Raw genomic sequence first — 24,299 nt, 5'->3', positions numbered from 1 at the left:
GAGATCGCACCGGGCGAGCGACCGCAAGAGCCCATCTCGACTCAACATCCGGAGTGGAGGCCTAAGAGGATTAGGCGAGGCTCCGTAAATCTCAAGCGAGCCGCGTGCTCTTCTCCAAATCGTGACGGATGATCCTTGGCCGTATTTATTTCCCAGCACGTGCAGTCGTAAAAAGTGAGGCAAGGAGTCTGCGTTCCTGCTTTTTCCCCATTGACTTTTCTCGATCGGTTCAGGTCATTGGCTCGTGCCTGCAGGCTTCACTTGGTTTTTACCTTCGCTCGCGTTTCCTTCTCGATCTGGTGGACAAGCGACGAGTGCACCTTGCCTTCCATCTTCTTGCAAAACGTACCTGCGGCCAGCGCGAAGCGACGAGAAATGGATCACCTAATGGACACTCACAGTATAGTATACAGTGAACCTGAGACACCTCAATTCATTCACGTCTTTCAGTCGACGGCCAGGGGGGTACTGATAAATCTACACGCCCAAGACAGGGAAGTTGGTTACTTTTTTTTTCAGTAGGTTAGAGTACGTAATCGAGGAGGGAAGGCTGCTGCCAACCTTACCTGCAGTGTTTAAAGGAAAAGGGGGGAGGGGCGAAAACAAGGAACGATAAGAAGAAGAGGAGGAGGACGCTCTCTTGGGTCATCGAAGGCACGCGTTGCGGCGCCATTAGCGGCCACAGAAAACAAAGAAGAGAGTCCCATTAGGCGCAGTGAGGTCTCGGAAGACACACGAAGCAGTTATATCTTTGCTGTTGCCGTAACACGCCCGTAGGCGACAAAATTCCGGATGACGGCGACGACGACGTAAGCTCTAACAAGTTCCCCGCACGCCGGCGCGCCCGAAAACGAGCCGAGTGGCTTACGTGTTCTAGAACGTCCCTCCACTCAACGCAAAAGCCTATGGGAGCGCCGTCTCTAGTCACGACAAGTCCCTGCGCATCGGCGATAATCTGCTGCGATTCTTGAGTAGCGCAGCGCCATTTTCAGCCGAGCGGTGGCGCAGTGCTCAACTCCGTCAAGAGAAGGGTGAAAGTCGAGTCGAGGAGCGTTAGTGAATACGGGGGGGGGGGGGGGGGGGGCTTAGAAAGCACATACAGCGGTCAAATGTGAGAGAGGGGGACAATGCGCGCGCTTCTTTACACGCGCTGCAGTTGCCCGTATAAGCGCACTTCAGGCTTAACTGCCAGAGCGCGTCGGAAGGAGGGGGGGGGGGGGGCGGCTGCGAAGTGGAGGACACGCTTGAAGTGTCGGTGTGCCCGTCTAACTCGCCGCAGGCACATCGCAGTTCCTCGAAATTAACCCCGACCTTTGACTTCGCGCTTCACTAAGCGCTCTCATAACGGGGAGAACAGTCGAGACCGCCTGAGCGCCACGCTCTTCAGCTGCAGGCGAAAAAGAAAATGCAAGGGCGAGCACTGCATTCGCAGTTGATGCGAACGTACATATGTGATGTTTTCTTCTTCCTCAAGATGAGCGTTAAAGTCGTTTTGACCGCGAGTCAGTAGCGGTTAACCATGCATTTGAGGAGAGCGCCCGCTTTGCTGCATTCGCATAATACTAGCTGGTTCACGAAACATTTGCAAGCTCGAGCAATGCGTCTACAGAAGTATTACGAGCCAGCCTGTCAAGAGTCTTAGCGTGGAAGAAACATTATCTGCGGAATTATCTTCTAACTGCGGGTTGTTAAGCGAACGATTCTATCCACTTTTCTTCAGTCTGAATTGCATTTTTCGAACATTTTCATTCGTATGGAAGAAATTGGCTACAGTGTCCTTTATGATGGTTGTCAGATTAAACAAAAAAGGTTCTATTTTAGCAAAACCTATAGGCGTATTAATTGAGCTTCTCCGTAATACTAATCTTAGACCGCGAAATAGCGATAGCCACAGCCACCACAAGAATTGAGTTTCTACTGCTTGGCTGTATAAATTAAAACGCCAGTAGCTCGTTATCTCTGTATTTCACCGGCAAAAACTGTCAGTTTTATCAACAAGCAAAAAAAATTACATTGCAAAAGTGCGTGTACAGTATTTAACAGTGCAGAGGTTTCCGGGTAAAGTTGGTAACGCTGTGATTAACTAGGTATGTCACTGGGACCTAAATTTCAACAAACAAGTCTTGTTCCTTCCGTAACTCCCCTTATATAAACAAGGAGGCTCCGCCGAACAAAAGCCACACTGTCAAAGGATTCGCGCCATAGACTTATACGCCTCTTGTTCGGTTACGTATACTGCTGATCGCAGTGCAGCACCGAGTACTTCTAAAACACGTACAGAACACGCCCGAGCAAATGAAAGATAGAGCCATTGTCGAGCGACCTATAACGCTCTTCCTACTTCTCCATAGGAGCGGCTGAATACGAAAGAAGAACGAACACAAAGTTATATCCTTGCGTCTTCTCCACGATTCGGTACTCTAGTTTGTTTCCTTGTCCTTATAAAGGATGCATGGTTGATCCGCGGTAGTGTATAGCGAAGAAGCCGTTTTCCAAACACTGGCACAACGGAAGACGAAGAAAAGCGACGTTTTCACAGTGTCGCAAATATACAAAGAAAAAAAAAGTATTTAAAGGGAAACACTGTTTCGGAGAAGGAAACCTTGTTATGACGGAGTTTCGGACGTGGATACTCTGTAATTCGGAAAAAAAACGGAAACAACAACGAAACACACGCAGTTGATGAAGCCCGCGGAAGTGCAAGGGCGCGGAGAAGGGCGAGAAAAGACGCGCCTTTACAAACGAAAGGCTTTTGGTGCGGGAAGAAGTGCTGCGATAGCAATCGTCCCCGAGCAGCGACAACAAGCAGCGCGAGGACGGGGACACACGAGATGAGAGAAGAAATGAACAACACGGAGCTGGGAACGCCCTTCAAAAAAAGCGCCCAGTATCCTTCCTTCGGTGTACTATATACGCACTTGGACTATAGTGCTTCCGGATTTGGATTTCTTTCCTTCCTGGCTTTTTCAACCGCCGATGAGAGAGAGAGAATAAACTTTATTGGGTTCCAGCATGCGGGATTCCCTCCGGCCGCGCAGGGCGTGGGGTTCACCCTATCTCACGATGAGGGCGAGTCCATGGGGAGGCGGGAGCAGAGCTTGCAACCCGCAACTCAACGTTTCGCTATCGCTGCTGTGAGCAATTTACACGGTTCCTCCCGTCGAACCATGAGATGTACGTTTCCGGAGCTCAGAAACATCTCTATGCGAATTAGAAGTGTGGCGGCTTGCGCTAGTTGGTTTGGCATGACGATAGTTATAGCGCGAGAACAAAACGACGACACAGGGACTAGCGTCCTTCGTCTCCTTCTTGTCTCTCTGTCGTCGCTTTGTTCTTGATGATTGATCGATTGATTTGTGGGGTTTAACGTCCCAAAACCACTATATGATTATGAGAGACGCCGTAGTGGAGGGCTCCGAAAATTTCGACCACCTGGGGATCTTTAACGTGCACCCAAATCTGAGCACACGGGCCTACAACATTTCCGCCTCCATCGGAAATGCAGCCGCCGCAGCCGAGATTCGATACCGCGACCTACGGGTCAGCAGCCGAGTACCTTAGCCATTAGACCACCGCGGCGGGGCCGTCGTTTTGTTCTCGCGCTATAACTATCGTCTCTATGTGACTGTGCCGAGACAGCTAACAGCCCCACACTAACACACGTCGGAGCGAACAAGTCATCGCCGTGTGCTTTGCTCTGGAAGTCGGCGATGGCGGATATCACGTTTGCTTGGTCGATGTGTACCTTCCTATATACGTGCTATACTCCGTTTCGTGCATCAGATGCAACGCTGAGGAAGCTATGCAAGAAGTTTGCTCCACAAAAACTAAGCTCACGCGTCTCGCGCGTGGCTTTCTTCATTATGTTGTTGTATGAAACTCCATGGTCGTTGTAAACGCGGCCTCCGCGATTAGCTCCGGCTTCACCCTACTGGAAGTGACGACAGAAACGCTAAGTGAATCAGAACAACTTAGTGATAATCGTATAAGTAATAAGATTTGCTTACTTCTAAGGCACAAAGCGCTGTCATTTATAACTCAGTCTAAAAATGAAAGAAAAATCACATTGCGGGGGATAAAATCATCGAGCTAATTTTTAGAGCGACGCGCCTCCTGCAATAAGGCTCGCTACCGTCTATAGCGCTGCACCTGATATCGCAGTAAACATTTACACCAAGAAAACAAAAACAATAGTTTGTTCTTTTTTTTTCTCCGCTTAACTTCAGCTTCCACGTAGCTCCAAAGGTCACTCCTCAAGCGAACCACCTGAGTCACGCGCTGTACGTAAATGCACAGTTATCTGGGGGCATCACAATGACAAAAAAATGAGAGAGAAAAAAACACAAACACAAGGTTGTCTAACAAAAAAGTGCCGCCATATCCACGAAGTGAATGATGATGAGTGGGCGAAGCTCCGGAGGTAAACCTGGTAAACCATGAATCCTCTGTACATTTTGCCCACTCGATTTTATTACATCGCTCCCCCTAGCGTACGTCGCCGCACTAAATCGAACGATTGCCTTCAACCAATGACACGCGCCATATGTGACATCATTCCTATTTTATAAGATCTCGCGTCTTTCATCAACTACAAGTACCGCTTTCTAGTTTGTAACATCTTGCATCTTTTCATCATCAGCTACAAGTACCACCATCTAGTAAACACTACAAGAACTAAACGAGAGGTTGCTACATACAGGAGACGGTACCGCCATCTAGTGAACACTGCAAGAACTAAACTAGAGGTGGCTACATACAGGAGACGGTACCGCCATCTAGTGAACACTGCAAGAACTAAACTAGAGGTGGCTACATACAGGGGACGCACAGCCCACGCCCTAAGGAGCTTCGCCCATAAAATATCCTTCTTTGCTTTAGAGTTATGCCGAGACGTAAAATGTCTCCTGTCATTCACTGACATATGTGGGTCATGCCCAAAGGCAAGACAGACGGACTCGGGGAAACGTGCGGCAGATTGACGGCCACGCTTGCACGTTGGAGGCAAACCGACGACCTTTGCATCTGGGAAAGCTGACGCGAAAAAAGAAAACGACGACGGCGGCAGAGCTGCGAAGTGACAGGAACGGCCTGCAAGAGGGGCGCCGCAAACAGGGTCGGCTTAAGGAGCCCGTATTTCATTCGTCGATGGAGTTTTTATTTCTTCTTTCATGAATTTCGTCTTTATTTTTGGCATGACAGAGGAAGACGCCCATATTTTTCGTATTTCTTTCTGTCTTCACAAAGTGCTCTCTTCTTCCATTGCGTCTGCGTGCAGACGTCGCAAAATTGCTTTTGAAGTGCCGTTTAACTCCGTGGTTACAACTATGCTTCTATAAGAACAACTGAAACGTACAAAGTTTGTTGCCGGCAAAGAAAGAAAGAAAGAAGAAAAGAAAGAAGAAAAGAAAGAGAAAAAGAAAGAAAAAGATAGATAGATAGATAGATAGATAGATAGATAGATAGATAGATAGATAGATAGATAGATAGATAGATAGATAGATAGATAGATAGATAGATTTCATCCATCTACAAGCAACTGTTCGTCTGAAGTTTCTAAGAGAGTAACGGAAGGAGGAACGTATAGTTGTTTATACCGGACTCTTCTGAACTCATTTCATTTGTTGAAGAACATCCAATGAGCTAACAACAATTGCACCAGCGGTTTCATCCTCGACGGCTAAGCACGAGGCAACCATTAGTTCATATGTTTTTCTGCTAATACGTATACGTCGCTCGTCATCTCTATGATGCGCGTTATGCAATTGTTTCTAGCAGAATTGGCAACACTCGAAGCGAACAGTAAGCATTCAACACGTCGTCATTCACGCATTATTTTCAGAGGTTAGTTGTTTCACGCCGTTCTCATTTCTGGATTTATCGCTATACTTGCCATCCCTTCAACACTATGAATCATACTCCACATCTTTACACCTTATAGAACGTTCCGTCGACTTCTGCGCCCTTTCTCCACCGAAGCAGCAGCACTCCCAACCATCATCATCCGTTATGGATGGCGAAGCAAGCCCCCTCCTTGACCTTATCCCGCTGCTTGCTGTACCAACAAAATCAGCCTGCAGCTCACGTCTCCTGCAGTGGCAGCCCGTGGCACCTTTGAGCAATCGCTCATCCCCAACTTGTTTTTTTTGTTTTTTTATGCGCGTCCGTTCACCAGTGACATCGCACCAGAAGTAATCAACAACACGCTCAATACGTACGATCGCGGCTCGTAAGCTATGCGAAGGAATGCATGCGTGCGAACGAAGACGGCGTCTGATTGATTGATTGATTTGTGGGGTTTAACGTCCCAAAACCACCATATGATTATGAGAGACGCCGTAGTGGAGGGCTCCGGAAATTTTGACCACCTGGGGTTCTTTAATGTGCACCCAACGAAGACAGCGTCTGCAGTCGCGTGTAAAGAGCGGCGAAATATTCCGTGTTAGTCATTCTTTCCGGCGGTGTTTCCTCGCCTGCCCATTAATAGAGCGGATACAATGATGCAACCGAGCTCGTTAGGAAACGCTGAGTCGACTACATGGTGCGCCACCGTATCATTTGACTATACTTTGTGACTTTGCGTTTATACTTTCGGTGCTTTGTGCACCCCAGGTTCCTGACATTCGTGGATTTCATTTAAAAGTGGAGCTCTTGGACGACGACTTTTGTTTTCATCCGGCGCAATAGGTTTTCGTTTGCTGCCATTTTTTTTCTTTTTTTTTGAATAAGGGCCCCTTTGTAACCTCTGAAAACATAAAAAGATAACGAGCATTGCCGCCTTTCCGTCACAGTCCGTGACGCCAGCAGGCCATTCACGTGACGCCGTGATGAAATAAGCTCTCCATTGGTCCACGTACGAAAGATATCAGCTGAGCATTGTCTACTATCTTGCTTTACCACGTAACGTTACGCCCATACTGCAAATTCGAGCTCGGCCAATGTGCGCGATCAACCAATTCCACTTCGTTGTGGACGTTTTCATATATATGTGCAAGATAACATCGTGCAGCCTAAAAACACGAAATACTGGTAAGCACAGCGTTTGCTATAGAGCTGACGTTTTGATTCTGAGAGTTTTGATTTTGCAAGTTTTGAGCAAAGAAATAAGTGGCGAGGAGGACATAGCCCCTGTGTGAAGTGTACTATAGACGGAAAATAAATCATTATCTGTCTTTGAACTCGAAGTGGTCTATAGAGGGTCCTTTAATTATATAATCAATACTATTAACCGCGTGAAAAAAATAGCCGTCATCAGCAAATGGCGACAACGCCTTCTCCTTTAAATTCAATATTTAAAGGAAGAAAACACTCAAACGCTGTTAGGCACCGTATATGCGCTACAGCATAACCAACCAATCCCGAAAGCCCGAAATCCCATGATGAGGATTTTACGCGTAACTGCAATCTTTGAAGCGGCCGGGGACCGCAACGAGTTGTCAGAGGGTGCTTCGAATTGTTTTAGTACAACTGTGACAGTTTACAGTATTCTGTCCGTCTATACTTTGTATTATTTTTATTCATTAAAATTATTTTTACACATGTTAAAGCTGCCTGTGAGCTCGTAAACTGAATATACGAACAGCCCGACTTAAATGTAGTTACAGTGTAACTACAGAAGCAAAGAAATGAGGAGAGTAAAAAGCGCTGACTTTCAACAATGATTGAATAGCGGAGTGGTGTTATCTTCTTTTTTTCGCCTATATATGAACACCACTCCGCTATTAAATCATCGTTGAAAGTCAGCGCTCTTTATATCCTCATTTCTCTGCTTCTGTAGTTACACTGTAACTACTTTCAAGTTGCGCTGTTCGCAACTTCGTATATATTCAGTTATGTCCTACCAACTTGCCCAAGTTTCCACGCTTCATAGTTCGCAAACATGCACTTTCCAGGATCGGAAGCATTGCAACCTTCCTGCCCATTACCGGCGCCGCCTCTGTGATCGGCCAACCTTTGATCGAGCAAAGATGTCATGTTGTGACGACATTGTGATGTCACAAATTTTGGTGGTCTGTGACGTCATTACGGCGTCACATGGTGCCGTCATCACGTACTGATATTACTCGTTCTGACGCCGCTGACGCCAGTCGATATTCGCGTTTAATGAGGTATATCTAGGGCTTTCGCCTTGATACACGGCACTTAGACATAAAAAGGTACCACGTCTTGAGAAACGAAACCTCAGTTAATGATACGCATTCATTCATACAGTGGAAGGATCACATAGCTGAAAGATGGCAAACTGTGCGTCTGTGCACGCGTAGGCGTTTCCGGAGACTGAGCTTCACGTTCATGTATAGCACTGTCACTATATAGGGCAGCGGGTAGGCGACGTCTTTCGGTACGGCCTTAATGCGACACGTGTTCCTTTCTCTGAGACGAAGCAGCGTCCGCCTCATATACGTCTGCGTAGGAATACCAATCACGTTGAATATGTGCGGACGAACTCCAGTATAGCATTCATTATTTGGCTGCAATAACATTGAATCCCACTTTAACGAAAATATTTTTACGCGTAAAACGTTAATAAAAGCGCGCGCCAACTGATGGAATGTGCAGACCAACGTTGAAGAGAACTTGCGAACAAAAATCATGAAACATCTCTCCGAAGAGAACCCTGATGGAATTCGAAGTAGTAGCGGTGTGCGCGGTGTTCATCCGATTCAAATGGGCGTCGACGTGTGTGCTGGAAGAAGGGTTTCAAGCGTAACTCGGTGTAGCGTTCACTCGGGTAAACGTTTGTTTGAAACGCAAGGACACGTGAGATGGGTTGGGTTCCGTGTAAGTTTCAATAAAGCGTTTGGGAAAACTTCGTAGACGTCGTTTCCTCAGAGCCAAGACACGGGCGCTGGACCGGAGCAGGTGCGCATTTCACCTCGACTATCCTTGCGGCCTTGCGATTGGTGAAGTGCACGCTTAGATCAAGGTTCCTGCAGACAAGCGACGTCGAAGTGCCAGCTGCAGGCACTGCGGTGAGCGTGCTGCGGGTGAGGGAGATAGAGACGTCAGGACGCACCGGCGGCGTGACCTACTTGGCACCGCTCCGACACCTGCGGCGAGGGGAACGCGTTGCAGCGCGTTCTAAAGGACGCACGCACGTACGTACAGCATTACACACGTGAGTCAACGAGCTGCTTCGCATCTAAAAAAATTACCTCCCAAGCACTCCGTACAAATGAATGGTTAACCAGCGAAAACTGAAACGTGCAGCCGCGATATTTAGCGGTCGGTTCAACCCAACGCCCACTGAAGCCTTTCACATTATTGGTTCGTGCTTCTTAATGAGGTTAGAGATACGTTTGCCTTGGGTTTACCACACTGTTTATTTCATATGCCGAACATTGTGCCTCGCATGATCAGGGTCGTGCAGTAGTTTCGCAATGCGTTAATCACAGTGGTTGTTCTCGAACAACAGGCGGTCACAGACGTGGCAGCTGAAGCCCAAGTGCCGCTCCCACAATCATCACGTTGACGCTTTTGTGGCCACAACACCGCTTGTTCGGCGCACATTGTTGCAAGCGTTTGACATCGCGAGCGGCGGCGTGGTTTGCAGGATCCCCCCCGCCACCGGGACATGCATTTCCGTTCGCGACTTAGCGCGTCTTCGAAGGCTGCCACATCATCGGCATGCAGTCACTCCGGCTCTCGGATTCCCGGGCAAGTTTTTGCGCGCGGACTGCAGCGTCAGCCCGACGAATCCACTGTCGGCGCTCAGCTAAAGTTGTCCGTGGCCTAGCCGCGTGGAATTTATCAGCAGAAATCGATGCGCGCGTGCTCGGCGCCAAGACTCCGACAGGTTGGACGACGTCACTCACAGAGCAGCCAATGGCGCGCGTGCTTGCATGGGTACAACGCCAATGACGACGTCACTGGAAGCCCATAGGCAATGACACTCGTGATGCCGATTCCGAACGGTTTTCCGTTTCTCCGAGTCATGCACAGGTTTCGCTGTAAAGCATTTGAGAAATCAATGTGCAAAACAGAAGGCGAGCTACTGCTCCGCCCGCGGAAGGCCATGTGGGTGTCTCGGCTGCTGACCGTAAAGGCAGGGGTTTAAGATCCCGGCAGCGGCAGTCGTATGTCGATGGAGCGAAAACGCTAGAGGTCAGTGCACGACAAGGAACCCCTGGTGGCCGAACCTATACACTGCAGATCCCTTCAAGGCGTCACTGAGTCGTTTGGGGCACGCTTAACTTCACAGACCAGACAAACAAGCAAACGACAGCTTCACAAACCGCACTCAATGAGCTAAATATCGACCATTAATTTTCGATATGTCTGTGTATACGCTCAGAGTTCAGGCCAATTTCTTGCGCGTTACTGCAAATTCCGCATACTAAGCCGTTCCTCCAGCTGATAGTAGTCGAGATAATACGGCAACTTCTTCTCATCTCGTTATTTTGCATTCTTTGCAAACTACGAGTCATCCCGCTTGACCACTCTGGCGTTCTTCGCATGTCGCTGCAGCATCGGCCGGTTCTTTTCGTCCCTGCCGGTAATGCGCCATTGTGCGCAAAGGGGATCGCCGGCGCGTACATAGGAAATGGCCCGCGACGAAATTGATTCTGCGCACTCTAGGTGAAGCGCTAAGAAACAAAACGAGCGAGCTATGAGTCGCCATCTCTGGCTCCCCTTTTGTTTTATCATATACGAGACGTGCTTTTTTTTTTTTTGCTGGCCCAAATCATCACACTCTGCTCTCTACATTCCAAGCCCGTTGTTTTTCTTTATTACTGATATCCATTCTCTTTTTCCCATCTCAGAGACCATGCACCCTCGAAAAGAAGAGAGAGAGAAGTTGGCGGAAACTACGTTTGTGTCCCCGCGGCTGCCAGCACTTATTTTCTTCTCTATTTCGTTTCTCGTGACCGGGACGTGATGGTGCGCAGAGACTCCTATTCTGGAAGCAATGGCTGGAAACCTCAGAAAGCACGCCATCTATACACGTTTTTCAACCTACCGTGCAGTGCAGAGAAGGCTATAGGCGCTACGCCGCACAATGGGCTGCTTTAGAATATTGCATAGCAAAATCTTTGCGTAGCGTTTGTCACCACAGCTCATGCGTCCTACGCTAGCATCTTGTGTACACACGTTGATGATTTGATTGATATGCGGGGTTTAACGTCCCAAAACCACCATATGATTATGAGAGACGCCGTAGTGGAGGGCTCCGGAAATTTCGACCACCTGGCGTTCTTTAACGTGCACCCAAATCTGAGCACACGGGCCTACAACATTTCCGCCTCCATCGGAAATGCAGCCGCCGCAGCCGGGATTCGATCCCGCGACCTGCGGGTTAGCAGTCGAGTACCTTAGCTACTAGACCACCGCGGCGGGGCTTGTGTACACACGTTATAATTGGAAAATGGAGAACGTAACCAAGCAACGCAATCTCTAGTGAAACTCTATTCCGAAACTCTAAATTAAGAAGGCGAACAAGAGTCAAATAAGGTCACAGCCACGTTTAATTATACCGTGATCCTCGCACGCAACAGGTATCCCGCATGGTGGAATAAGCGTTAGAAAGCGGTCTATAAGTACCTCCAGTTTCTGCGTGATTGTATATACGGAACAAATACGCCTTTGCAGCACTGCATAGAACTAGCGGGACTGGAGTATAGGCGGCACCTGCTTTTTTTTTTTCCCTTCATTATAGTTCTTTATCCGGAGTAGCACGGCCGAAACGCAAGTTGGTGAAGTTACAAAGTTCGACACACACACAAATCAAAAAGCGCGCGTGCCCACTACTTGAGAGAAGGTATACATTCAAAACCTCTTCCACCACACATCTTGAATATATTTTCCCCCTTTCAAGTTTACTTTCTCATCTACCATTTTCCCACCCTCAGATTGTTGCCGCGTGATTTCCATCACGCTTGCGAAAGGCGATATTTTTCCCAACTCCGAGGCCGTGGTTGCGCCACTTTCTAGCGCAGAGATTAAGAAGTTGACGCGCGCATAATTCAATTGTTGATGCTTCTACAGACATTAGGAAGTTTCCGCTCCTTCGCTTTGTCTTTTTGCTTGCATTTCTTATTTTGCAGTTCGTTTGTGCGTGTTTACATCTCCATCCTCTTTTTTTATTCTTCTCTATTTATGAAAGCAACTACAGCGACAAGATATTTTGAATGCTCATGCGCAGTCTTTATCTCAGATCGTTTCATTGCGTACGTATGCGGCATAGCTTACGGAAAGCGGTCACACTCTTTCTTTTTTTTTTTGCTTCAAGTTGATCAACAACAAAAATTACCGAGGAACGGCGTCGCAACCACCTCCTATAGATTAGGAGCGGGCGCATGTACTAAATTCGCTATGTACCATTTCGGCGGCATGAACAATGGGCTTTATCCCTCCTTTCATCATCTCGCCTTCCCCATCGAAGTGTAGTGAACCGGGCTCAGTCCTCGTGACCATCCCTCACCTTCACTCGCGTTTCTCTCGCTCCCTCTCAAGTCTGCGAGAGGGGTATATATGTACAGATATCTTGACGCCTGAGTAGTGATGCACACTTACTAGTGATGATTCCTACAGGTGCCCTTATTATTGATGATTTGATACGTGGGGTTTAACGTCCCAAAACCACTATATGATTATGAGAGACGCCGTAGTGGAGGGCTCCGAAAATTTAGACCACCTGGGGTTCTTTAACGTGCACCCAAATCTGAGCACACGGGCCTACCACATTTCCGCCTCCATCGGAAATGCAGCCGCCACAGCCGGGATTCGAACCCGCGCCCTGCGGGTCAGGAGCCGAGTACCTTAGCCACTAGACCACCACGGCGGGGCACCCTTATTATTATTATTATTATTATTATTATTATTATTATTATTATTATTATTATTATTATTGTTGTTGTTGTTGTTGTTGTTGTTGTTGTTGTTGTTGTTGTTGTTGTTGTTGTTGTTGTTGTTGTTGTTGTTGTTGTTGTTGTTGTTGTTGTTGTTGTTGAGCAATGTTTTTCAAAGGACAAAGAAGGTTTATCCAATAATTATTATAACTCCCTTCCTGTGCGTTATCAGAAGGCTTGAAAGAACGGAAATCGTGCGCAAAATAAGCAAGCACCTATAAGGCGCGCCTTTGTGACGCACGACTTCCGCAAAATATTCAACACCGTTCATCACGGTCGTCGTCCACAAACCCGCCGACGAAGGCCAACGATGATCTATGAAACCCCCATCGTGAGCTTCTGAGGACAAGGGCAACACGCATACGGGCATCGCCATGAAAAAGGCCCGTGTCGCTTAGATATACATACACGGCTGCTCGCAAGACGATCGAGTTGGAAAACCCGTCGCGAAAGTATGAATAAATGTGCCCGCTGTGGAGGTAAGGTAAACAAAGCAACTTCCGGGAAAAAAATTAGTAACAAGCTTTAGATGACAGCGGTTTTTATGCTATTACTACTTACTTATTTCAGCCTCAGTGCTTGAACAATACATAGGGGAAGGGGATGTTTAAGACAAAACGGGAAACAACACTTGGAGCGAAACAAAAGAACACAAACTTGAACGCCTGCACGATTATACCAAAAAGATGATCTATCGAATACGTCAATTACTAAATTACTCTTTCACTACACAAAAAACAAAGAAAACATTATGCTTGCTGTGCAAAGGCGCTTGGTAATCGAGAAAATGCGCAAGAGAGAGAGAGAGAGAGAGAGAGAGAGAGAGAGGGGAGAGGGAGAGAGAAAATGAATGTAGGAAAGGTAGGGAGGTTAACTAGACTATGCGTCCAATTTGCTACCCCACACATGGGGAGGGGGAGAGGTGAGTAAAAGAGAGAGAGAAAGATAGACACATGTCACATCACACACACAATGCCGAGTTTCACAGGCGGTCCCTCAATGAATTTGCTGACAAGTATCTCAGGAGGGCTCGTGTGGCTTTCTGTGCTGATGTGCTGCGCGACCAGGCTCCTAAGATATTTGCTTCATTAAATGGCCCGTCATCGAGTCTATTCAAGGCACACTGGAGAGTCCGGCGATCTTCATCAAATTGGGCACAGTGGCACAAGAGATGTTCAATAGTCTCTATACAGTTGCAGCTTTCACACATGGATGAATCCGCCATGCCAATGCGATGGCTGAATGACTTAGTAAACGCTACCCCAGTCCACAGCCGGCACAGCATTGTAGCGTCACGTCGAGAAATCTTGGATGGCAGTTGTTTCTGGAGTAATGACTTAAGATTCTTAGGGCGATGATTGGAGTTAAGTGGAGAATTCCAGTGCGCAAGCGTGGCATTGTGCGCAAAAAGGTAATGTAGGTGGCGACGCCACCTTGAAGTTCCCGCGCCAGTCCCTATGGCGTCACAATTTTATTTTACGGCGTCTTCTATAGTAACCTTGTAATTCATAGTCGGTAAAAATGAGAGAAAATTTCCACTGGGGATGCCAAGGACTTGACGCGCCAAGTTTTAAGAAAGTTTGATGAGTTAATCAGGACAAATGACAAAAAAAATACTTTGGAATTTGCGACGTCACCATCAGATAGTTTGGCGGTAAATTTAAAAGTGATTGATTGATTGATTGATTGATTGATTGATTGATTGATTGATTGATTGATATGTGGGGTTTAACGTCCCAAAACCACTATATGATTATGAGAGACGCCGTAGTGGAGGGCTCTGGAAATTTAGACCACCTGGGGTTCTTTAACGTGCACCCAAATCTGAGCACACGGGCCTACAACATTTCCGCCTCCATCGGAGGTAAATTTAAAAGTGAATGCTTGGGCATTGATTTTTTTTTCGTCGTTAATAAATCTGCAGTGGTGAAGTCAACAACACTAGAGATGTCAGAGTAGGAATCGGTCTAAGCAAACCTATTCGATTCACATTTCTGAGCTTTTAACGATTCAAAGAAATAGTAAAGAAGATAATGTGTGTAAGAAGTAAGCAGGCTGCAGGCAGGGAGGTTAAAAAAAGCGCCGCCATATCCACGAAGTGAATTATGATGAGTGGGCGAAGCTCCGGAGGTAAACCTGATAAACCATGAGTCCTCCGTGCATTTTTCCTCTCTATTTTATTACAACGCTCCCCCTAGCGTACGTCACTGCATTTAATCGAATGATGGCATTCCACCAAAGACACGCGCCATATGTGTCATCATTCCTATTTTATAACATCTCGCATCTGTCATCATCAACTACAAGTACCACCGTCTAGTTTATAACACCCTGCATCGTTTCATCATCAGCTACAAGTACCGCCATCTAGTGAACACTGCAAGAACGAAACAAGAGGTGGCTACATACAGGGGACGCACAGCCCACGCCTTAAGGAGCTTCGCCCCTAAAAGAAACGCATCTGGTTGACTACCCTACTCAGGGGAAAGGAAGATGTAAAGACTGAAAGAACATCAGGTAGCTCGATCTTGTCAGTGAAGCATTGAAATAAATGAAGGATTGAAAGAAACAAGGTGAGCGTTTTGCATTTAACAGTTGTAGCCTGGATGGTAATGAAACGCCACTAGAATCATTCGTGATATAATCAAGAACCATTCTAGCAACATTTTTATTGCCACCCACTGAACAAAGCACTCCACGCTATTCGCATTCTTTTCCATATTTCTTGTACATACATGCGCTCTCAATTTAGAAGCCTGCAGGCAAGATGGAAGGGCAAACACTTCTATGGAATCAATTCATGCAATTGTCACATATCTTACTCTATTGTTGAGCTGTTACTCTAAGAAGGAAAAAAAAAGTTCATGTAGCTCCGTTTGGCGATTCCTGACTTGCTGCATATATATAACGTCCTTTTAAAGTTACACGTTAACTCCCTTTCAAAGGCTATAATACTCTCTTCAAAGAGTCATCAGAGGCGCCATTCTCCAGAGGAGAGTTAGCGTGTATTTAATCGAGCTATATATGTAGCAAGTTAGGCATCTCGAAACGCCAGTAACAGGTCCCATGTTGTAGCCGTAGCAAGAACCACGTACTGTATTCAACTAAGTATAACATAAAAAGCAGCGCCAATAACGAGGGACAAGAGAAAGGAGGAGACAGCGGCACTGACTTAAGTAAGTCAGTGCCGCTGTCTGTCTCCTTCGTTCTCTTGTCCCTCGTTATTGGCGCTGTTTTTTTATGTGAATCATGTCGTACCAACTCGCCCAAGCAACCACGTTAGCAACTAAGTATAACCGCTACGCTCATAGGCTTGGTCTCCGACGAGAGCTGGCGGGCGTTCAGCATGGCGAGTAGAGTCGGAAGCTAAATGACTTTTCAAAGTCCGAACATCGTCATCGTTATCAGTCCAGCTCCCGTCCCCTTCGCGCATGCGCTAACGGCGTGCCCTGACAAAGCCAGTGCGAAGCGGTATACCGTGTAGAGCCCGAAAGCGTTGCAAGCGACACCCTTTCTTTGCAGACCACGTTCTGTACAGCGCGTACAGCGCGATCGAATATGGACCGCCACGCGTGTCGCGATATTTCTGGAGGCTGTTCCACGAGGCTCGGCGGCGATGGCACGTGCTTTGCGCTTCGAGCAGCAGCAGCGTCAAAAAAAAAAAAAAAAAAGGCGGAGCGACCTTGGGTGGAGCTACACCCGACGCCGCTGCTTGGCTCTCGCAATGTTGCCCGCACTGTCGCCTCTCGCAGTGCTCAGTTCTTGAAGCTTTCCAAGTTTGCGTCCACAGCGTTGCACAAGGAGCTAGCCCTCAATGAAGAATACTGCATACATAACGTCCTTTAAAGTTACACGTCAACTCCCTTTCGAAGACTATAATACTCTGTTGAAAGAGTCATCCGAGGCGCCATTCTCCAGAGGAGAGTTAACGTATATCTAATAGAGCTATATATGCAGCAAGTTAGGCATCTCGAGACGGCAGTAACAGGTCTCATGTTGTAACCAAAAGCTCCAAGGAGATCGCCAAACACTCGAATGGGTGTTGAGACTTTAATGACACTTAATCTACGCCCGCATTAGAAATGGACGAAAAAGCCAAGTCCCGTTTTATTCCTTTCAATTTTTCTTCTCGGGACAAAAAAATGCCGCCACCCCTCTGTTATTTTGCTATTATGACATTCGCCACTATAATAAGGTTTAATTAATTGAATGGGCGTCAGAGAAGTGCTTAATGGACGGCACAAGGTGATGGGCGTGGCGAATGTGCGCTGATGTGAAGGTCCGCGGCCAGGAGCCTACATAGCGGTCACAGATGCTGTGCAGTAGCGGCAGTAACCGTAGCATTAAACTTATGCACTACTAAACCGACCTAAGCGGTTGAACTAGCGCCCACTGCATTTCCGATGGAGGCGGAAATGTTGTAGGCCCGTGTGCTCAGATTTGGGTGCACGTTAAAGAACCCCGGGTGGTCGAAATTTCCGGAGCCCTCCACTACGGCGTCTCTCGTAATCATATGGTGGTTTTGGGACGTTAAACCTCCAATGTCAATCAATCAACTAGCGCCCAGCAACGGCGCTATATGGTGCGTATATATCCACTTACTATATGTTCTATGCTGGAGCCTATCGACCAACGCGATACGTGAGAAACACCAAACATAAATAATGATAACATCTAGAGTTAATATGTAAGTAGAGGAAATCAACGGAATCTGATAGGAAATAAGATTTGACTGGTTGTAGCTCAAGGTCATGACCTTTCGTCTCTCCGTTAATAATGGCCGTTTAATTTCCAAGGGAGTGCGTTCCTTGTGACTTCAGGACGTCGAATATTATCACATGACAAGAGGACATGCATCGCAAATGTGATCTCAATGCTCTTGTTACAACTTGGTTATCTCTCGATTATCAGTGCTATCAGCTCGAAGAGTGATTACAGCTGTACATAACAAACGTTGTAGAGAAGTTTTTAACGATATACTATGTTTGGGGCACTCTAAAGCCTGCTGGTATTTTATTTTAATGCGAAGCATTTCTTCGCGAACTTCGGCGACTTTGAGCGTATCTATCTATCTATCTATCTATCTATCTATCTATCTATCTATCTATCTATCTATCTATCTATCTATCTATCTATCTATCTATCTGTCTGTCTGTCTGTCTGTCTGTCCGTCTGTCGGTCCGTCTGTCGGTCTGTCGGTCTGTCTGTCTGTCTAGCCGTTTACGCTTGGGTGCTCTCGTGGTAACCCCCTTAACTTGGCTTAAACAAAAATTAGCATGGGAGGGTAAGATGGTTTGATGAATATGGCGCGCTAGTCAAGACATGAATAATGTCACAATCCCGTCGCGTACGCCATCAAACACTTCTCGCAAGACAGTGGCACATACCCATGCGTGGGTATGTGCCGCAGGTATGCGGGTGATTAACACTTCGTATCTGCCCAGGCACGACGAGAACACACATGGACAATTTTAACGCGCGAGCATTAAGAAATACCCGACATCGGTAGCGTCGACCCGACGAATGTAAGGAATAAATGTTAGGGTCCCAGTTGGAATCGAACCCAAGTATTCTGCATGGCAATGAGGTATTTTACCCCAGAGCTACGCCAGGTCTCCGAAATAATTTTAAAATAGACGCTAATCTTCGTGAAACGTTAATTGCAGTGCTGCCTACCCAATTTTATAAACATTACTATGTACTCCTTTGATACAGCCGTCACAATGGGTTAACGTGAATTTTGGTTAGTTGCCACACGCTGAAGTTGATTTATGTAGCAGTGTCCAGGGCCAGCATCCTCGCGAGCATCAACGCTATATACATACCAGCTTCTGGTGTGGCTAATACGCATCTTCCAGTGGGCATCGTTGCGCAAGTGCGAACAACTGGTTATGTAAACATCTGCAACTCTTCAACATATGTCTGTGTGTGAAACATTTATACATATATATAGCGTCGTTTCATGACGTGTCGCTCAATAAAAAAAAAAACCTTCCCCCTGCATGCTTCGCATAACGTCGATTCCCTGGCACGTGGGATCTGCCGAATTTTTCTTCAGTAAAATAAAAATAGCCCACTTTCTGTCAAAAAAAAAAAAAAATGAAGATGCCGTAATACCTTGAGAAAAGGCTCGCAAGGTTAGGTCGTTCCGATCGCGTGCGATGTCAGGCCCACAGAAGGATGTAGTATGAACACTCAAAATAAAGATCGTAATAACGCCGACAACGAACGCCCCAGAAACAGTTATCGCATTTCGAATGCACCTTTGGATCCCGCGGCAAATTCTTTGCGGTTCGTTTTTTTCTCCCTTGATCTATCGACCCAGTTAGGGCGATGCAGTTCTCTCGAACGTCGGTGCTGGCTATGTACTTATGTAAGAGCTAGTGACACAATACGATGAGGCGGCGCTTTACGGGAAGTCATCATCGGCGGAAGTCTACCTACTCAATGGATTCAGCCCTGCAGCAGCAGTGGCGGCGCGAAGCGACAGCTGGTTCCCTATAGAGCATGGCACCTAAACGCGGGTTTATATCAAAAAGAGGCGATTACTGGAATAGCTGTTTGCGCAAGATGCCTTGACGTAGTTTTTATATTTACTGGTTGGGAAAGGGGAGGAGTAGAGGGGCGAGGCGGCATGTTCGAAATTGGAATGTGGTGTAGGACGGACGATATTAAACATCACGGGCACTCCCACGAGCCAAGATCCGGCTTCGCAGTTGATTCTAACGGCAAACAACTATTATGCTACACAGGGGCTCACGAGAAGTGAGTTCCTTCAGGGAGCAGGGAGGATGGGAACATACGCGTTGGGTTTTAACTATATGCTTGCTCGGGGGGGGGGGGGGGGCTCCAGTTCTTTCATAACTTCTGCTGGCGCAGCCCCTTATTCTATATCAGGCGAGCACCCCGAACAATACTATATATCATCGAGACTGGACCATTTCTCGAAGGTCAGGGAATTTTATTGTGGAGCTAACACGATGTCTTGCATTATTCCTTTTTTTACCAAAGTTATTAGGAAATGCAACAGCTCGCCATCGATCATTGTTTATATCACATCAAATAATTTTTTTTGCCCACGCAATAAATTCATTTGTTCGGGTACCCATCGTTATGTAACGACCGCACTGTGGTGCCCAACGGAGCAAAGCATGTAACTAATGAATGAAAGAAACACTTCCGAGTAACGACAGTACAACATCACATTTAACTTGGGATCTGTTGACGTCTGAAAAGATTAGGCGCGCCATCTTTAAATTGCTGAATGACGCGATATTCCGTGAAGTTACGCGGAAGACACACAAAAAAAAAGTTCTGGATATCGTGGATTAGCGTTGAAAAAGTTGTGCGTTGTTGCCGAGCGCGTTGTAGTCGATATCGCAACCGCGTTTCATTACACTAGTATATCTGACTCCGAGGAATAGTTGGAAGACAAATTTCAAGCCCGTTACTTCCTTCGCCAAGAAGCTACGGGTTCGCATCTGCAGTCTCAGCCTTGAAACTTTAGCATACCTCGATCGGGAGGATGAGCAGCAGCCTTGAAAATAAGACGCGTGCTCTGGGTCGCAACGAATACGTATTTTCAGGCAATGTTTCCTCGTGTCTCGTAACTATCGGCGCGCAAGCTCTGTAAACAAGCCGAGAGTAGACCGACTCGCGGCGGCACGCACGTCGAGGTCTTGCAAAAGCTAAATTTCGTATACCGGTCACTGAGACACAAACGGATATTTAGGCACGAACGCTACTTGAACGCAGCGCGAAACCATCGACGATCTGTGGTATAATGTGGAAGAACGCGCTGTATGTGTATCCGTCAGTCGCGTCGCACAAAAAAACAGCGAGCACGTGGAAACAACGCTCGGTGGGACGCGCACGGCCGGAAATTATGCTACGCAGTCGCCGCTTCAGTGCTGCACACAAAAGCCGGCGTGCCGGTCACGTGTATACGTACACTGACTCATATGTCAGCACACATATCACCGGTATGTAAACTTTAGTACCCCGACTCATATGTCAGCACACATATCACCAGTATGTAAACGTTAGCACACTGACTCATATTTCAGCACACATATCACCAGTATGTAAACGTTAGTACACTGGCTCATATGTCAGCACACTTATCACCAGTATGTAAACGTTAGTACACTGAGCGTTTACTAAGTCATTCAGCCATCGCATTGGCATGGCGGATTCATCCATGTGTGAAAACTGCAACTGTATAGAGACTATTGAACATCTCTTGTGCCACTGTGCCCAATTTGATGAAGATCGCCGGACTCTCCAGTGTGCCTTGAATAGACTCGATGACCGGCCATTTAATGAAGCAAAGATCTTGGAAGCCTGGTCGCGCAGCACATCAGCACAGAAAGCCACACGAGCCCTCCTGAGAGACTTGTCAGCAACTTCATTGAGGGACCGCCTGTGAAACTCGGCATTGTGTGTGTGATGTGACATGTGTCTATCCTTTTCTCTCTCTCTTTTACTCCCCCCTCCCCCTCCCCATGTGTAGGGTAGCAAACTGGACGCATAGTCTAGTTCACCTCCCTACCTTTTCTACATTCCTTCTCTCTCTCTCTCTTAGTACACTGACTCATATTTCAGCACACATATCACCAATATGTAAACGTTAGTACACTGACCCATATTTAAACACACATATCACCGGTATGAAAACGTTAGTGAGTGGCAAAACGTGTGAATGATCGCGAGTTTGTGTGTCAAAAGTGTGTGACCTTAAGTCTAGGCGAACGAGGGCGAAAATGCGAATGAATGAGTGTGCGGATGTGAACGAGTGAACGGGAGAGAGAGTACGCGAGAATGAACGCGTGCACAACCACGGTTAATGGCAACGATGGTGAACCTATGAGAGGGTATCGGTTTATTCGGCAGGACCTAAAATATCTGTCACCGTCGAGACCTAGCGATGTATAGCAGACATATTACACCTCGACTTCTGTGCGTGGCTGTCGCCACTGTTTTACGTTATACCCGACAATTTCGGGGTCAGACAGGCTTTGTCTCTACGCGAGTGGCACACTTGTCAGGCTGAGAAAAGAGATTGAGCATTCAAAAGAGAGTAATAATAAAAGTGAAACAATTAAAAAACAACCAGTAAAGGCACATCATTGAAAATATGCGCCTAAGTCCAACACAAGCGACCCTGTATTGAGGGGCCGGGAAATAAATACTTCCACAATCGACGCACGCAGTGTGGTTTGCAAGGAGCGCGTTTCATATTAAGAGAGAGTTGGAAATTATGCACTGCTTAGGGCAAACATGGAGGTCTCTATTGTCCCCTCACTGCACAGTGTCTTTCTTTCAACAATGATTTCATCTAACTACTGCCTAAATGAGCGAATATCAAAGACTAATTCGTTTGTCCCCACGTGATCTATGAAACCTGGCTTCTGCAGCCAAATTCTTAAGTGGCGAATGATAACGGCGAAAACAATAATCCGAATGAATTCGCGCGTTCAAGCGGTAAAAACAAAAGAGCGGTAAACGAATGGTATGAAACACTCGCTACGTACCAGAGAGGATCACCGGGGTGGTCGGCACAAAAAAATTCCTCAGTCAGAACTCTCCGGGCACAAAGAAGTTCCTGAGACGCACTCAATCAAGGGAGACCCCCCACTTCTCAAGCTTCTCGTTCTCGTGCGTTGGGCGATCGTCACGAAGCAGAAAAAAAATGCACCAGCACTCGTTGAACGATGCGCCGACGACTGGCGATCACGGTATCTCCACAGGCGGGATCAAGGAATGGCCTCGGGTCATCGGAAAGCGACGGGGCAACCTTCGCCGCACGAGCTTCATCCTGGGGGGCAACCACTACGACGGCACAAGAGCGAGTGAGGGAGGGATGCCTCCACAGACAGCGCGGCAGTGTCGAGCGAGCGCTGACGGCAGCCGGTCTGCAGTGGTTGCAGCGTGCTTCTGTTGTGGCGGAGACCGCCACACAGCAAGCGCGGGCCTCTCTCTCTCTCTACCCAACTCTCTCCGCAGCCGGCAAGAGCGGGTGAGGTGACGTACTGGAACAACGCCACCTAAAGAAACTCTGGAAGCGGGCTTCCTCTCGCTACGCCGTCAAGGAAAAAAAAAAGAGAGAAAATCGCAGCCACGTGATCACCCGAGAGAGATGACAAGCGGGAGCAAGCTCACGAGCCGGGCTCTCCTCCATCTTGCGCACGCTTCGTCCGCCTGCACTTGGGCCAGCTCCTCTTTCCCGGCTCCCGTACACGCAACGTGTTGGCCCGCGAGAAGAAAAAAAAATGTGTTTTTCATTTCTTTTTATCGACCGCTCGTGCGGTGTGGCTGATAAGGGAAACCCCCACTGCTCGAGTGTATTGCGCTTGTCACCCCTTTTCGTTTAGTTCTTTAGTTTTTCCCACCGCCAGCACAATGCAGTCGGGCGCACTGAGCGCTATTATTACGGAGATTTATTGCATCCCCAGGGGTCGCTTTCCAGCTGGTAGAGCGTATATAATACTCCTTCATCCCTCCGTTATCGGTCGCTCTATTGCGGTATGTGCGCTGAAAGGAAGCGTAGTCGCTATAACGGTATGTGAAGCGGCCAGCCTCACTGTTTATGTAAGTACGAGGCGCTATCGTAGTACAGGTGGCGCTGCAGTCGGAAAAGCGAGGACTCGCTGAATGACCGCCGCCCTCCAGAATGGAAGCCGTGCGCTATCATCCGCTCGGAACGCGTGGAATTCGCGTGTCACTTTGTGGCGCCGCTTCCTTGCGTCCTTTATCTAAGAATGGAATTCCAGCTTACGGCACTTCGAGCGATTCGGGATGCCACGCATAACGGTGCCCGGACAGGTTGTCCGCGGAAGCACGACGGTAAATGTGCTCGAGGTGATTAAGGTTGATCAAGAAATCGAATTTACCATTCAGAGAGGACGCCTCAAGGCCTATAGGATTTTCAAATCCACTCTTTAGAACTGTCGCTGAAGTGGCCGCTAAGATATTACTTACAGTCTTATAAAACTGCGAGGATATCGTTATAAAACTTGATAAACTGATTTCACTCGACGGTTATGGCGGATGCTCACTCAAACTTAGCTATTCATGACGATAGTTATAGCGCGGGAACAGAAGGACGACAAAGAGACAAGAAGGACATGTCCTTCGTGTCCTTCTTGTCTCTTTGTCGTCCTTTTGTTCCCGCGCTATACCTATCATCATGTCATACCAACTAGCCCAAGCTGCCACACTTCTTTGCTTTTCAGTTACGGAGTCTTCGCAAACATACAAATACATTCTTCAAGTGTATAGATATGTGCTCGTTCCACGACACGCATACACTGCCGCGGCGGTGTTGCACAGTGGATGAACAAGGCGCTTGTTTTACTTGCAGCCCATTTCTTCTCTTTTCTTAGGAAACCCCAAGACATTGCGCATGCCATCACCTCATTTTGAAGCGGCGTCCGCAGTATCTAATTTTTCATC

The 24,299-nt window shown here is 47.3% G+C and overlaps 1 protein-coding gene across 2 annotated transcripts in view; it reads right to left on the bottom strand.

The window, feature by feature from the left end:
- Positions 1 to 22,840, bottom strand: part of Ac13E (Adenylyl cyclase 13E) — a 142,821-nt gene extending 119,981 nt beyond the window's left edge. Inside the window, exon 1 of one of the 2 annotated variants that reach the window (XM_037430726.2) lies at positions 22,379 to 22,840. The gene's annotated coding sequence lies outside the window, so the exon portion shown is untranslated. The remainder of the gene's footprint in view (positions 1 to 22,378) is intronic. The other variant, XM_075882103.1, reaches the window with a different exon arrangement.
- Between the last annotated feature and the right edge of the window lie 1,459 nt (positions 22,841 to 24,299).

Source organism: Rhipicephalus microplus, chromosome 2 (assembly GCF_043290135.1).
Source record: "Rhipicephalus microplus isolate Deutch F79 chromosome 2, USDA_Rmic, whole genome shotgun sequence".
Classification (NCBI taxonomy): Eukaryota; Metazoa; Arthropoda; class Arachnida; order Ixodida; family Ixodidae; genus Rhipicephalus; species Rhipicephalus microplus.
Note: the sequence above shows the minus strand (reverse complement) of the source record. Positions and strands in the feature narration are given on the sequence as shown.